The sequence below is a fragment of the Ambystoma mexicanum genome, chromosome 1p, assembly GCF_040938575.1.
Source record: "Ambystoma mexicanum isolate Mex_15411 chromosome 1p, UKY_AmexF1_1, whole genome shotgun sequence".
Lineage (NCBI taxonomy): Eukaryota > Metazoa > Chordata > Amphibia > Caudata > Ambystomatidae > Ambystoma > Ambystoma mexicanum.
In genome coordinates this window covers 603,566,453-603,580,915 of record NC_090921.1, presented here as the reverse complement: position 1 = coordinate 603,580,915, position 14,463 = coordinate 603,566,453, and the positions used below count along the sequence as shown (strand labels likewise).

Below are 14,463 nucleotides of genomic sequence, written 5' to 3'. Positions count from 1 at the left end.
TAGGCGAGGGATTGTTGGCTGCCTGAGGGGTGCAACCTGCTGTACATTGGGGATTTGCTAGGCCATGATGGCCCTCCTTCTCCTCATGTGCCTCCACTGCATCCTCCACCTCACTGCCTCTGCAATCAGTAGCTCTGCAGGCATGTCCTCCAGCTCCAGTACTGCTTGTGCTAATGGTAGCATGGTGGTTTTGGAAGGGGTGTCGGGTGTGGGAGTGGTCCTTTTGTGCTGTTATACAGCCCATTGGGCCCACTTGTGCTGATTTAGTGCACCCGTGGCATGCTTCTACACACCAGAATCCACTTAACCCCTGGTCCACGATGCCGGTGTTTCTGGCATAATTTTCACATTGTTACCGGCATGTCCATGTCAGTGGGTGTGTGTCCCTGCACCTCTGAATGTGAACTTACTTATGCCATGCCAGCAAGTGCCTGCATATACCGGCAATGGTGTTGCCGGGCGCAGCGGCTCACTGGCGATGCCGGTGTTACCGGCATCGACAGTCAGACTACACCGGCCCCGAAAAAGGTGCCGGTACGGATATACCGACAATGCTATTTCCAGAGTGGCATACTTATAATGAGGCCCATAGTATACAAAGTTTAAGAATAGTCGTGAAAGGGAGAGAGACAGAAAACGTGCGTAGAGAGACGGGCTGGAGTAGCTAACCAGTCACCCATGAGTCTTTTGTCCTACTACTCCCGTGTTCCTTCAGCAATGGTTTTGCTGGCTGGGGCTGATGGGTGTTGTAGGCCAAAACATCTGGAGGGTGACAGGTTATCTACCCCTGCAGTAGAATTATATTTCCAACTGCCCCATGTGATGAGTCCGAAGGAATCATCACTTTTTCCCCAACAGTGACCTCTCCCTGTGTGACCATGGCACGGCAACCGCTGCAGGGTCCTGACCCTGGGGGTGACTATATGAGAGAGATTGCTTAAGGAAGCTTGATTCTCAAGGGAGGGAGACAACATCATTGTAGGAATATTCACTCTCTTTCGCCAAGACCTGTAGACCAATCTTTACAATCTATTATGCCTTGTAAGATTATTACAAATCCCTCCCCAGATTCCACGTATCAGTCTTCTAAGACTAACTCCTCCTTCTGAAACCATTGAAAAATGTCACTCCAGATTGTTATACAATTTATTGGAAATGGACTACAACTCCCATAACTGCCAAAGTAACAGGACAAGGAAGAAGGAGGAAGTAATACACATTACAAAGGCTGGTATGCGGATGCTGTGGTCTAGTTACTGGAAGTGGTTTCATTTTCCCCCAAAACCCCATTGGTACAATTTTACTCAAAAGAAAAGAAGGACTTCCAAAAGAGAGAGCACCTCACTAAAAGGGCTGCAAGCAAAGAAGCTGGCAGAGAGAATGGAATTATATAGTCAGGACAACTATTTCCTGCAGAATTTATTTCTAACAGGTCTACAGTGGCTGGACGATTTGGATGACTGGAGAAATGACACTCTGAAAAGGCAACACAAGGGGAACGTATGGCTTCCTAAAGATCCACCACCACATCTCTTGAATGTCAAAGTAGCCATAGTAATGGAGAAGGCTTGGGGAAACAGGAGAAGTGCTGCAAACCTCCAAACCTGACACAGGAAGTGTTAACCCCACGGGACAAGGAAGAACGGGAAAGAACCTGGCACTTGACCACCTCAAAGGGCAGAGGTAGTTGGTGGAACCAGCTTACACCAGAAAGACGCTCCCAAAATGTGGATGAAATACAGAAGGCTGAAAGCAACATAACGCCACATTGGTGGGGACACCAAACCATACGGCAGAAGCCCCCCACACAGAGACGCTGTTATTCCTGGAAGACCCAGGGATATGAAAGACCCTTGTAAAAAGGTAAGGGTCCATATGAATAATTACTACTTGTCGACAGGCAACTTTAAAGAATTAGAACCCCAGAGTCAGAAGGTTAAAGAGGGGAGGTCCCTCCCTTCAGTGGGAATTGTGAATGTAATAAACCATATAAAGAAAATTGTCAAAAACAGAAATATATGAAAAGGGAAGCCACCCATCATAAACATGGTGGCATGAGAAAAACCCTGACAAGAAAACATATCGGCAACATCTAGACATTAAGCCAAGCAACCTTTATACAAGCTTATGAGAGAAAGGTAATTTCAAGTGCATAAGTACAAGGAGTCCTAGCAGGAGAATATACCAGCCAATTATAGGTTTGTGAACACAAGAAGCCCTGGTAGGAAATTATACCAGGCAATTACAAGTGTCTGAGAACAAGAAGCCCTGGCAGGAGAGTATACCAGGAAATACAATTGTGAAAGGGGCCAAAGCTCTGGCAGGAGAGTATACCAGACAATCACAAGTGTGTGAATCTGAGAAGTCCTGGCAAGAGAATATATCAGGCAATCACGAGTGTAACTACAAGAAGACCTAGCAGGAGAGTACACCAGTTGAATACAAGTGTGTAGGGAACGAGAACTTCTAAGTAGAGGAATATCAGAACTGTGTTAAGCATATGAACAAATCTAAGTCCTGACAGAAGGAGTTACAAAGCTAGGGAGATTTGGTTGTGACAGTGCTATTGTGGGCCAGGAAAGACACAAGGAACTGTTGTATTCATTGAAGAGAAATCAAAGGTAAGAGAGACCCATTATTGAAATAAGAACTCTTCATACATAAAGATGTATGTGTTGGAACTATTCATTCTTCTTTTATGCCAAATATTTTCAAGAGCGTTAAAGGTATGTACCTTTTCACCTTTATAGTTAAGTTTTAGTGTGATGGTCAGAATAGAATTTTTGGGCACAAGGACAGTTTGATGTTGGCATCCTGACACAGACAGATCGTTGGTTTTGGTTTAGGTAGGGACATTTCTCTTAGAGCACGTTCAGAGATGCCTTTTCACACCCCTTTTATTTTCAATAAAAGCCTTTAACCATAAACATGGCTGACATGTGTTTGAGTTTTCTTCCTGACTTCTCACACCTACCTCTGCAGATTTTCCTGCTTAAGCACAGACGTACAGTGATCCTCACCTGCAGGAGGTGGAACATTTTTGTAGTTGCACATGTTGAAAATGTCTTTTAATGTTTTGCAAAGTCTCCAGACAATTTCTGCCGCCCAAAGTTTTACATCTTGAATTCTGTGAATTAGGCCCAAAGGATTTACAGGCAGATCTGTAGGGGAAATCATTAAATGTATGCATGGTATGTATGCATGCATAGGATTTATAAAGTGCAGACCTAGCTGGGAAGTAATAGAGAGATTTACATAGGGGGCACAACTAGGGGCTACAAGCAGAGTCCAGGGGTAGCAAAGCAGCATTGATACATAAGGCGAGCAAGGGAGGGGAGTGTAGCGATTGGGAAGATGTTCTTTGACATAGGGCTCCAAGGAAATGGGGACACAGAAGCACTGGCACCGTTGCTAACAGTGCTGGTTCTTCCGGGACAACTCTGCTTACCGGCACGGATGTGCATGGCAGGTCATACCTGCCGGGCACAACGGCCCTGGCAGGTGGAGTTGTAGTTTACCGGTCCGGAAAGGGAGCCGGTAAGTTGCTACCGACACCCTTATTTCCAGATCGGCAAACACGGAATGAGGCCCTAAGTGTTTTTTTCACATCTAGGCAAACCCAGCTTTAATGTTGATATTGTCTCTCACATTCCTGGCATAAGATGATGATTCCCATAGTATTCAAATGTAAATTGAGCAGTGTCAATCAGTTCTAATCATTTTACATTTCACTACAAATTTCCTCTACTTTGAGAGTGTTACTATCTTTTCTGAGCACTATGGGATAAAAACTATTTAACAGCTTTGTAAATCACAGCTCCTGATAATCTGTTATAGTGGTAGATAAAAAACACAGGTCCCAGGTCTCTGTTAATGTGTTGCGTGAATCATACATCTCTGCATACGGATTCAGTGTGCCAACACCATTTTAGTAAAAATGCCAATCATAGATCACAGTCCAAAAGAAATGATACCAGCATTACATATTTTGCCATGAGTGGGTAATAATAGCGACACTTGGTATTATAGTGCTTAGAAAGTGGAGGAATTCAGGATGAAGCACTATATAAATCACTTAATTATGCAATTTGTATTGCACCTGTGCCAAGTAATAAAATACAAGATAACTATAAAATACTAGCTGTACCCAGAGTATCTGGTGCTCTCACGCCCCTCATCCTCTCAGCGCTTTCTTTATCTCACTGTCTCTCTCTGTCTCACTCTATGTCTCTATCTCTTTCGCTCTCTTGGTCATGGTCAGGGTGTCAGGTGTGCATTTTTCTAGAGGCATCCCAGCTGCTCTTTACAGCAGCATGACCGGAGTTAAAACACAGATATCTTAAAGGAGGGTGGGAGTGGGGGTGCTGTGTCTTTATGCCTAAAAACAGAATGAGAACAGCAACGACAGAGGCATCCACCAAGGCTCGGTTTGCGTGGTCTCCCCTGATGCAGCTCTGTCCAGTTTTGCTGACTCCGATACAATGTGATCTGTTTGTTCCAAAAAATATGACTGCCTTTGTGGTCTTTTTTGCAAATGCATATGGTCTGTGGTTCTGGGGGCCAAATTAGGGGATGGCTCCGCTATTCACCTCACACTGTAAGGGCTGTGACGACAATTGCCAGGTGTCAAGTATCCCTCCCCACTTTCAGGAGCAGGATGGCAGGGGGGCGTCTGGTCTTTCCTTTTCTCAAGTGGTGTTTCAGAGTCCTAGGGAAACGTTGAGAGAGCCAAGACTATCCACCTGCTGTCCTGCCACTTACCCTTGAGATGGGATGGGATGGGCACAGGTCTCTTTTAAGCTGCCAAACGTCTGCTGAATGCCCTGGACACTATTTACCTTTAGCCTCTGTGATCCGACTTAGCAAGCTGAGAAGCTGTCTCCAGCCAGCCACTAGGGTGCTGCCACAGACTGGGACTGGCCTACAGACCAATAGTCAATGCCCAAACCAAAAACGCAAAATGCTTTTGTAGGCCCATTTTTTAGGGTCAAAGTGTGCCACTTTTTGGGCCAATGTGGGCCAGTTTGATCAGTTACTCCACTATATGGCCATTGGTTTTAACCATTGTTGCTGAAAAATATTCTTTCAATTGCAGAATTTGTCTCACATTGTATCAAAAACCTCCCACATAGGTACTATCAAACAGTCTGTCACAAAAGGAATGAATTGCCATTTGCAACTGTGGGCCACTTTTTCATTGGTGCCCGGGCCAATTTTACGCCCCAATTCTACTGGGTGTGGCGTTGCCCGCAGTGACGGGCTTACGCGGCGGCGTGACGTAGCACATCGCCGCCTAATGTATAAATAAAGGGGCGTTCCCGGCCGCGAGCAGAGCGACCGGGAAGCCCGAACCGAAAGGCTGTGTCAGTGTCTCCTTTCGGGGCTGGGGCTTACGGGAATGCAGCGGGGGGGCTCAGGACCGCCCCCCAACAGTGGGGACGAAGGTGGGATCTGGAAGATGACCGGTGAACCGGTTAGGCTTCACATTGATGAGTCGGTCCAACCGATCGCCCTGAAACATCGCAGGGTACCGTTTCATCTGAGAGAGCAAGTGGACAAGGAGTTGGACAGTTTAGTAAACCTAGACATTATCGAAAAGGTGGAGGGCCCAACCCCCTGGGTGTCTCCGATCGTGGTGGCCAGAAAGCCGAAGCAGCCTGATTCGGTCCGCATCTGTGTCGACATGAGGCTCCCCAACAAGGCAATAAAGAGGGAGCGGCATCTCACCCCCACGATCGACGACATTATTGCGGAAGTGCAGGGGGCGAGGTTCTTCTCGAAACTGGACCTCCGAGCTGGTTACCACCAGGTCGTTCTTCACCCGGAGTCCAGGTACTTAACGACGTTTACCACCCACCGGGGGTTGTACCGGTACAAAAGGTTCAGTTTTGGAGTGTCATCTGCAGCGGAGGTGTTCCAGAATATCATCAGGGGAGCCCTGGCAGATCTCGAGGGCGTCCTCAACATCACCGATGACATCCTGGTGTTTGCTAAAACGGAAGTTGCTCACATGAGGAGGCTGGGTAAGACACTGGAACGACTCCAGTCTCTGGGCCTTACCCTGCATAAGGAGAAATGCGAGTTCATGCGTACGTCCATCGAATTCTTTGGGTTCGTGTTTAAGGAAGGAGGGGTATCGCCTGATCCAAGAAAGGTCCAGGACATCAAGTCGGCACAGCCCCCAGAGTCAGTGTCAGATGTGAGGAGTTTTCTGGGGATGGTGACCTACTGTGGACGTTTCATCCAAAACCTCGCCTCCAGGTCGGAACCACTCCGGGCACTGACAAAGAAGGAGTCAGCGTGGCACTGGGGCCCACTTGAGCAGGCCGCTTTCGAGGACATTAAAGCAGCCCTCACAACGTAAGACACCATGGCGTTCTTCGACCCAGCCCTGGAGTCGGAGATCGTTGTTGACGCCAGTCCTTTTGGCCTGGGGGCCGTGCTGACTCAGGTGGACAGCAACGGGGGAGTTCGACCAGTGGCATATGCCAGTAAAGCACTGTCAGAGACTGAGCAGAGGTACTCCCAGAACGAGCGGGAGGCCCTGGCGGTGCTGTGGGGCTGCAGACATTTTCGACTCTATGTCCTGGGTCGTCCGGTGACGGTGGTAACCGATCACAAGCCGCTGCTCCCGATTCTGGTGGGGTCTTCGTCAAAGCCGCCGGCAAGGATTGAGAGATGGATGCTTGCCCTCCTTGAATATTCTGTCACCCTGGTGTACCGGCCTGGGGCCAATAATGCGGCAGACTACCTGTCCCGCCACCTGGGGGTGCGCGGGGGAGAGGGGCACGATGCCTGTGAGGAGGAGGCCACACCAAACGCGATGCCGCTGGAGGAGCTGGAGGCTGCGGCGGCCCAGGATGAGTGCTTTCAAGTATTAAGGCACTCGATGCAACACGGCTCCTGGAAGTCCGTCCTTGAGGCGGAGGCCGGGCGGACACATGAGGCCAAAACAACGCTTGAGCAGCTGTGGAAGGTCAAGGATGAGTTGTCGTTTTCGGAGTCGGGCCTTCTGCTCCGCGGTGACCGGATTGTCGTCCCCCTGTCAAAAGTGAGGGAGGTAATCACGCTGGCACATCATGGACACCAAGGCGCGGCCAAGACCAAGGCGCGACTCCGGCTGAAGGTCTGGTTTCCCGAACTAGAAAGGAAGGTTGATGACTTTGTAGCAGCATGCGTGTGGTGCCAGGCAGCCTCTCCTCTGCAACGGGAGCCCGAAATAGAAGTGATGCCTCGAGGTACCCGGCCCTGGGAGGTCGTCCACGCGGATTTTGGATCGACGTCGGTGGGCACCCACTTCCTGGCCATTGTCGACGAATACTCTAGATATCCAGAGGTGGAGTTTATCGAATCTGTGGCGTTTGAGCATGTGGTGGTGGCGGTGGAAAAGATCTTTGCAGCCCACGGGTTTCCCCACACCCTGTGCTCAGACAATGGGGCTCCTTTTCAAAGTGAGCGGTTCTCCGAGCTAATGGAGAGCTGCGGGGTGCAGCACAGGAAGGTGTCCCCGCTGTGGCCCCGAGCCAATGGCGACGCAGAGAGACTCATGCGGACTCTTAATAAGACATTCCGGATCGCCCAGGGACAGGGTCAACCCCTCCAACGGGCCCTGTACCAATTCCTGCGGGTGTATCGAACCACCCCGCATGCGTCAACTGGAGTGGCTCCCGCGGAAGCGCTGTTCAAAAGATGTCCCCGAGGTCTGCTCCCTGAGGTTGGGGAGAAGGAACCGGGAGTGATTGACGATCAGCGGATTGCGACGGAGAGGAGAATAAGGATTGACCAGGATAACCTACGACGGGGTCTCCGGCCTCAACGGCTGGAGCCGGGAGACGAAGTTCTGGTCCGCAACCGACACCCCCACGGGAAGCTCTCGCTCCCCTATGAACCCGAGCCTTTGGATGTGGTGGCTGTCAAGGGGTCCATGGTGACGGCCTCGGATGGGTGGTCTGCCGTCACCCGGAATGTGAGTTTTTTCAAGAAACTGGGTGATCCCCGGACTGACACTCCGCCGGAACCTGACCCACCAGAGGACCCCGGCGCCGGAGACTTCTGGGACGAGGTCCCGGACTCCCCAATCCGGGGAGCCGCAGCTGAGGGACACCACGGGCCGGAGGTAGGCAGGAGGTACCCCCAGAGGGCTGGGCGAGGGAAACCTGCTTACCTCAACGAGTATGTTCTTGGACACTTAGCGTGTAAATTCTGAAGCAGGGATCCGGGTGGTTGACAATAAAGGGGCGTTGGGTGTGCAGTGGAGTTTTATAGCATAGTTGTGTGTCGAAACATAATGATCATTAAAAGGACTGTTTTGTGGTTCCTCCCGAAAAAGGAGGAGTGTGGCGTTGCCGCAGTGACGGGCTTACGCGGCGGCGTGACGTAGCACGCCGCCGCCTAATGTATAAATAAAGGGGCGTGCCCGGCCGCGAGCAGAGCGACCGGGAAGCCCGAACCGAAAGGCTGTGTCAGTGTCTCCTTTCGGGGCTGGGGCTTACGGGAACGCAGCGGGGGGGCTCAGGACCGCCCCCCAACACTGGGGATCTCCTGCACAAGGAAAACGCTGCCAGTGTCCCTAATGCGCGTGCGCTGCGAGCAGGTGCTTTACTTTCGTAAAGTGGTCTATATGCAAAAAAAAAATAATCTTCAACTCAGCTGGAGTGTGAGGTTGTAAACCTGGCCAAAAATGTTTTAAATTATGAAGTATAACGATGTGGATGGGAGGCACTGAAATCTGCAGCACTCACACGTGTACAACTGGTATTGGGTTGGGCTCTCAATAACTTGTCCTTAGGCTGTTGTTTGTCACCCCTAATTAGCTTTGAGTAAACCCTCCAAACTAAATGATTGGAATAGTGAAAAGTAAACAGAGTAGGTTTTCAAAGTCACGCGGATGCGATCTTCGGGCGGTGGTTTGAAGGTTTCCCATCGGGTTACGTCGCAGCATTGCGGAGTGATTACGCCTTTCCAGGCTTGAAGGAGTTAAGCGAGCTTTCTTGCAGCTGGGCCCAATGAAAGTTGCTACGCCACGGGGCAGGGACTCATATTTCTCAGAACTCCCGGTGCTGCCTGCCACATTCCCCGGCTCTGTGCGGAGCTGACGGCCTGACACGCGTTACTGTACCCGCAGTAAGTACGACTCCATTCCCACACGAGGGCCACCTTTTCAGCAGCGCGGCCTCCCTTAGAGCAAGTAATTACCAGAGCTTGTCCTTGAGTGAGTTATCAATGAAAGGCCTGTGCCTGGCCCGGGTGGGAGGAGTTGGGGGCGCGGTGGTTTGTGTACAGCGCGTGTCACTGTAAGCAGGGGCCACGTGGATCGAGACGTGTACGTGCGCAGTAGGGAACCTTATAAGCGTGGTATATGTGCAACGGTGATCTCAAATGGTTTGGGCGCTTAGCGGTGGATGGTGCCAGGGTGGCAGAACGTGCGAAGGTGCGAGGGTCGCCTCAAGGCGTTTGAAAAGAAGGGGCCAAGCAAGTCCCTCCTGTCACGTTCTTTTGGATCCGTTACCGCTCGCGTATGATACGACTCCACATCTTCGTATTGTGCCATTCCAATCAACCCAGCTGTTGTTTGCGGCGTCTGTATGCTTCACAGCGCTTCCTTGAAAATCGAGATACACGTATGAAAATATATCCGTGAGCGCAAGATGGTTTAGGGAAAGAAACCGAGTTCCATGACGAGGATGGATACAGGAGAGGTGCGACCTTCAGGCGGATGCCTCCCGCCTCACACGTGTAGGGAAGGAGAGATTTAGAAGCGCGCATTGAACAGAGTGTCTACTGCAAGCGCACCAAGCAGGGGAACAGGCGGGTGGGGGGGCATTGGCAGCTTGCCCCCTCAGTGGCTCGATCAGGACATGGACATTTGGCAGTGGGACACTTCTCTCATTCAGTACTGACATAGGGTGCCTAACAGGAAATGTGTCCCTCTGGCAGGACAACGTGGCTCCAGGGCACGGTGTTCCTCATTGTCCTGGCGCAGAGCATTGCTTAACATCGTTTTATGACCATGTGTATAGTTCATTATGTAATGTGGTTTGCTTCCAAGGCATTGTTATAAATAACGTATTATGTAAGTACAGGAGATGCAAAGAAAAACCTTAATACATATCTACATCAACTAAACTTGGGAGGCTGTGCTCAGTTGTCTAAATTGTCTGTTTCACCATTAAACAAAGTGTGTGATCCTGGGAAAATTATTTAATCACACTCTCTTATCTGCAGCTCTGTACGTGACTCACTTCATGGCTTATGTTAATATATCATGCTGTTATGTAAAAAGCCCAATGGCTACAGAGTTGCTCCATATATAACAATAGTGCACAGCAGGTATTGTGCACAACTTGGTGTACTTGTGGCCACTTTTCTAAAGTCACTTCCATGGTGTCTCCCAAGTATCAAAGACTGATGATGCTCCTTGTAATGTCCTCTTCTGTTCAATCCATTTGCACATTAGGGGTGTACATGTATGTTGCCCCAGAGCGCCTGGACAGCTCTCCAATAAATACATTTCCTGTATCTGTAATGGTCCTAATGCCACCTGCCACTAATGTTACCAATAAAGTTGATTGGGTGGGGGGTCGGGGGAGGGTGTAAATGAGACCATATGGAATTGCGCACACTGCATTGGGTGTTATGTTATGTGTACTTATATAGCGCCGGCAGGCATCAGTGCGCTGGTAACAGGTGTCTGGTCAAATGGTCGAAAATAAAAGATCGAAAGACCATTTGATCGAAGTAAAATGGCCGGAAAAAAAAAGGTCGAATTTTTTTTATTTATTTATATCTTTTTTTTTAGTTTTGGTTGGTTAAAAAATATTTTTAATAAAGAAAAAGGGGGGTTGAGGGGGAACCCCCCATAAAATTAAATAAAAAATAAAAATTCGACCTTTTTTTTCGACCATTTCACTTCGATCAAATGGTCATTCGATCATTTCGTTTTCGACCATTTGACCTACAACCCTGGTAACACAACAAATACTGGACATACATGGGACACCCTTAATCATCCCTCTGGAGTCTCTATTTCCTAACTAGATGCCTTCACTTGAGGTGGCACGTCTTCAGGCATTTCCTGCGTGGGGAGCAGCAGGACTTTTTTCGTGCAGCCCCCTCCCCCCACCCCTTGTTCTTGCACTGCTGGATACTCCCCTGGGTATAGGGGGAACAAGAATACGCCGCTGCATGTGAAAGGTTAGGGGGGCTGGAGCTGAGTCAGGTACTTGTCACACAGAGCCTCCTGTATTTTTCTTTGAAGGATCCTGGCAACCTTTTTCTTAATAAAGCAAAAATAAAAAATATTTAATTGATGTGTATTTGATAGTTTGTTGACAATATGCTGGCATTATTTCTGACGTTGTGTGCCCTTCCATCGGTGCTAGATTTGCAAATTATTGGGTTGTCAGCCTTCCGTTGCCCCAGGTTGGCGCTGTGCGGTGTTCATTAAAAGTGCCATTTAATGACGTGTCACGTCGGATGTATATTTACTCTGTATGTTTAAATACTCAGAGGCGAGTGCTTTCTGAAAAGGATTCTGTACAATGCTTGCCATGCACTGGGTCGCACTGGTCCATAAAATTGTCTCGGGCACCAATGAAAAAGTGGCTCACAGTTGCAAATAGAAATTCATTCCTTTTGTGACATACTGCTTGAGAGAGAGGTTTTAAAAAAAACTAAAATGTGATACAAATTGAGCATTTTAAAGAGTAGTTATTCAGCAACACTGGTCAAAACTATTAGCCGCATAGTGTAGTAACTCATCAAACTGGTTCCACAAAGGCCAGAAAAGTGGCTCACTTTGACCAACAAAACTGGCCCACAATGGCATATTGTATTTTTGGTTTGGCCATGGGCATATTGCCCTATAGACCAGTCCTATCCTGGCCATGCTATTTTACCAGTCCCCAAAAGTGCATCTGTCCTCCTGCAGTGCTTTATAGTTTTCTTTCTTGATTTGCGTCAGGAGCAGCACACCGCCTGCTCTCCTCCCACAATCCCCTGCGCCTCATCTTGTACAACACAGTGGGGCCCAAGCATCGCACACCCTTCCATCATTTCCTCCGTGGTCTTATTCTGTGATGCAGTGAGCGGGAACTGTCGGGAGCAGTGTTCCACTACTTTTTATTTTTTCTGTTTACCATTCCTCTACTTTTATGACCATATATACCATTCTATATAAAGGATTGGTCCATTCATATCCCTGTGTAAGTGTAGAGTTGCAATAGGTGCCTTGATTACTAGTCCCTTACACCTTTGGAACTCCCCTGGCTACAACACCATGTCACATGTTGCACTATGGTTCCGCCTGCCGAGACTACCGTCCCACTACTTTGTTAGGTACACTTCTACCACTGCTGTGATGCGATACTTAGCAATAATGCAACTTTCCCTGGGCTTCAATGGCTTCTAAACAGTGCTTTAAGTGGCATGTAAAATCGATCCTTGTCTCTTTTAGGGGGAGTGGCCGATAGGGGGCATGGCCTGGCAGGGGGGTCGGTGCTAAAATAAAGAGGCAATACTTGCGCCACCTGAATGCCACCTGTTGGACCACGCCTCTATAATAGAGCCCCGGCTCGAATTTGCAAAAAGCATGTGCCCTAAAGGCGGCCTTCACATCAGTTAAGTGTTGCTGCTTAATTGCAGCACCGCCCCCTTCCCCCCATGCCAGGCACCGCTTTGCATTGATCTTCACGCTCGTACCTGTGGCACAAGGGCGATGATCTCAGCATTTCAAATTAAAGGGGTGTCTGACGGGGGGGTCGGCAACGCAATGAAAAGGTAGGCAAGGCTTTTTTTTCTAAAGCCTTACACCTCACTTATATACAAGAGCTTCAGAAAAAAAGCCTTGGCTGCTAATGGGCTGGGATAGCAGGGCCCCGTCTCAGAACCAATTTTCAGAGCCTGCTGGGGCTCTGCCACAGCTAGCCCCGGCCCACTTAAAGCACTGCTTGTAACAGCCCAGTGCCCAAGTTGTAGTCCAGAGTGAAGCGACAGCCTAAACACTTGGCCCTGGCGCCGTTTCCAGCCGGGGTAGGCCGGGGGAACACGGCAAACACTTCAGAAGGACTAAGGCGAATTCAAAGATTAAAAAAACAGGCATGGGGCGTGGGCAGTCGGAGCCGTTTCCCAGGGCCCTCTCTTCATGATGGATCGCAGGCAGCAGCTGCATGTATATAGCAGTACATTGCATTTCCGGGATGTGGGGGCTGGGCAGCTTCCAGCATGATGTATGGACAGGGAGGTGTGCCCACCTCCCAACCCCTGTGCAACCCGTAGAGAAACTCCCCCATCCTCCTCTGCCACAATCTCCCCAGTGGCCCAGCAAATGGTGCACAGCAGCTCCCACTGGGCCACCTCATACTTAACAATCACTTAAGGCAGAGCATTTAAATAGGTGTTTGTAATGGATGATTCAGTTGACTATGCACTGTTTTCGATGTTTAGGTGATGAGAAGGGGCACTTTAGTAAAGAATCACCCGTTGCTACCCAAATGTCATGAACCGCCATTTGCGTCCCTTCTGTACTTCGTAGTCCCTGACCCATAGGGGACTGAATTCAGTAGTCCTCCCAACATGGTCGCGGAACGCTGTTTGCCAGTCTCTGCGTTACACGCTCTACGTTCTACAAAGCAGACACGTCCCCGTGGCTCTGCGTGTTTCAACGCTACCACTTGCAGTAGTCGGATGTGTGTTGCTGGAGCTCGTTCAGCTCTTACCTTTGATTCCTGGTTCCGGTTCCCTGAATTCCTGTCCTTCCTTCCTTCCTTCTCCTTATCCTTACCTTTGCATATCCTGGATTTCTATCGCAATCGGGTCTCCGAGTGCGAACCTCGTTATTTCCTGGTCTCCGACATCTGAACGTATCCAGGAGTTGGGTTACGAACCACACACTGGATTCCGAGGACCCACGCACGCGGGTTATATAAATCCTGAACTGTGCTAAAGAAGACATCTCCGAAGATCACGAGTAAACCATACAGACAGGTGAGAAGGGGAGAGACTTGTGACACCAAATCTATGGCTTATTTCAAGTAGAATAATCCATTTGAGCCAAGTCACACATGCCACAGTGCCACCCAGCAGAAATCAATGGCAGTCACTCACCTCCAGGCCAGCGTCCCCCCCCAAGGAAAGCATTGTGGGCATGCACATTAGCCCAAATGCTTGTCGTTGTCTTACAGGGCAGTGCTATTCTATCTGTAGCTTCTTCTACACAAGTCGCACCTCTCAAGCGGCATGCCAGTGCCTCCCTTATTTGGGATCGGTTCCATGTTCTTTCATCGACAGTCTTTAAAACACTCGCTGTTTCAAAGTGGAAATAACGAAAAATGTTAATCACATTTTTTTAGGGGGTTTCCACCCTCCCAAAACTCGCTCCCCCTCCCCCACCACTTTATAACTATTCCTGACCAACCCCTTATCTACACTTTCCCACCCCCCCACCCCCCATAGAAATAGATGAAA

General features: G+C 49.3%; 1 protein-coding gene across 7 annotated transcripts in view; it reads left to right on the top strand.

Annotated features, from left to right (window-relative positions):
- Window positions 1-9,028: 9,028 nt before the first annotated feature.
- LOC138576642 (excitatory amino acid transporter 1-like) overlaps window positions 9,029-14,463 on the top strand; it is a 718,046-nt gene continuing 712,611 nt past the window's right edge. For 2 of the 7 annotated variants that reach the window (XM_069649571.1, XM_069649574.1), the window contains exon 1: window positions 9,030-9,123. The gene's annotated coding sequence lies outside the window, so the exon portion shown is untranslated. Of the gene's footprint in view, window positions 9,124-14,463 lie in introns of all 7 variants that reach the window. The other 5 variants (XM_069649576.1, XM_069649575.1, XM_069649570.1 and 2 more) reach the window with 3 other exon arrangements.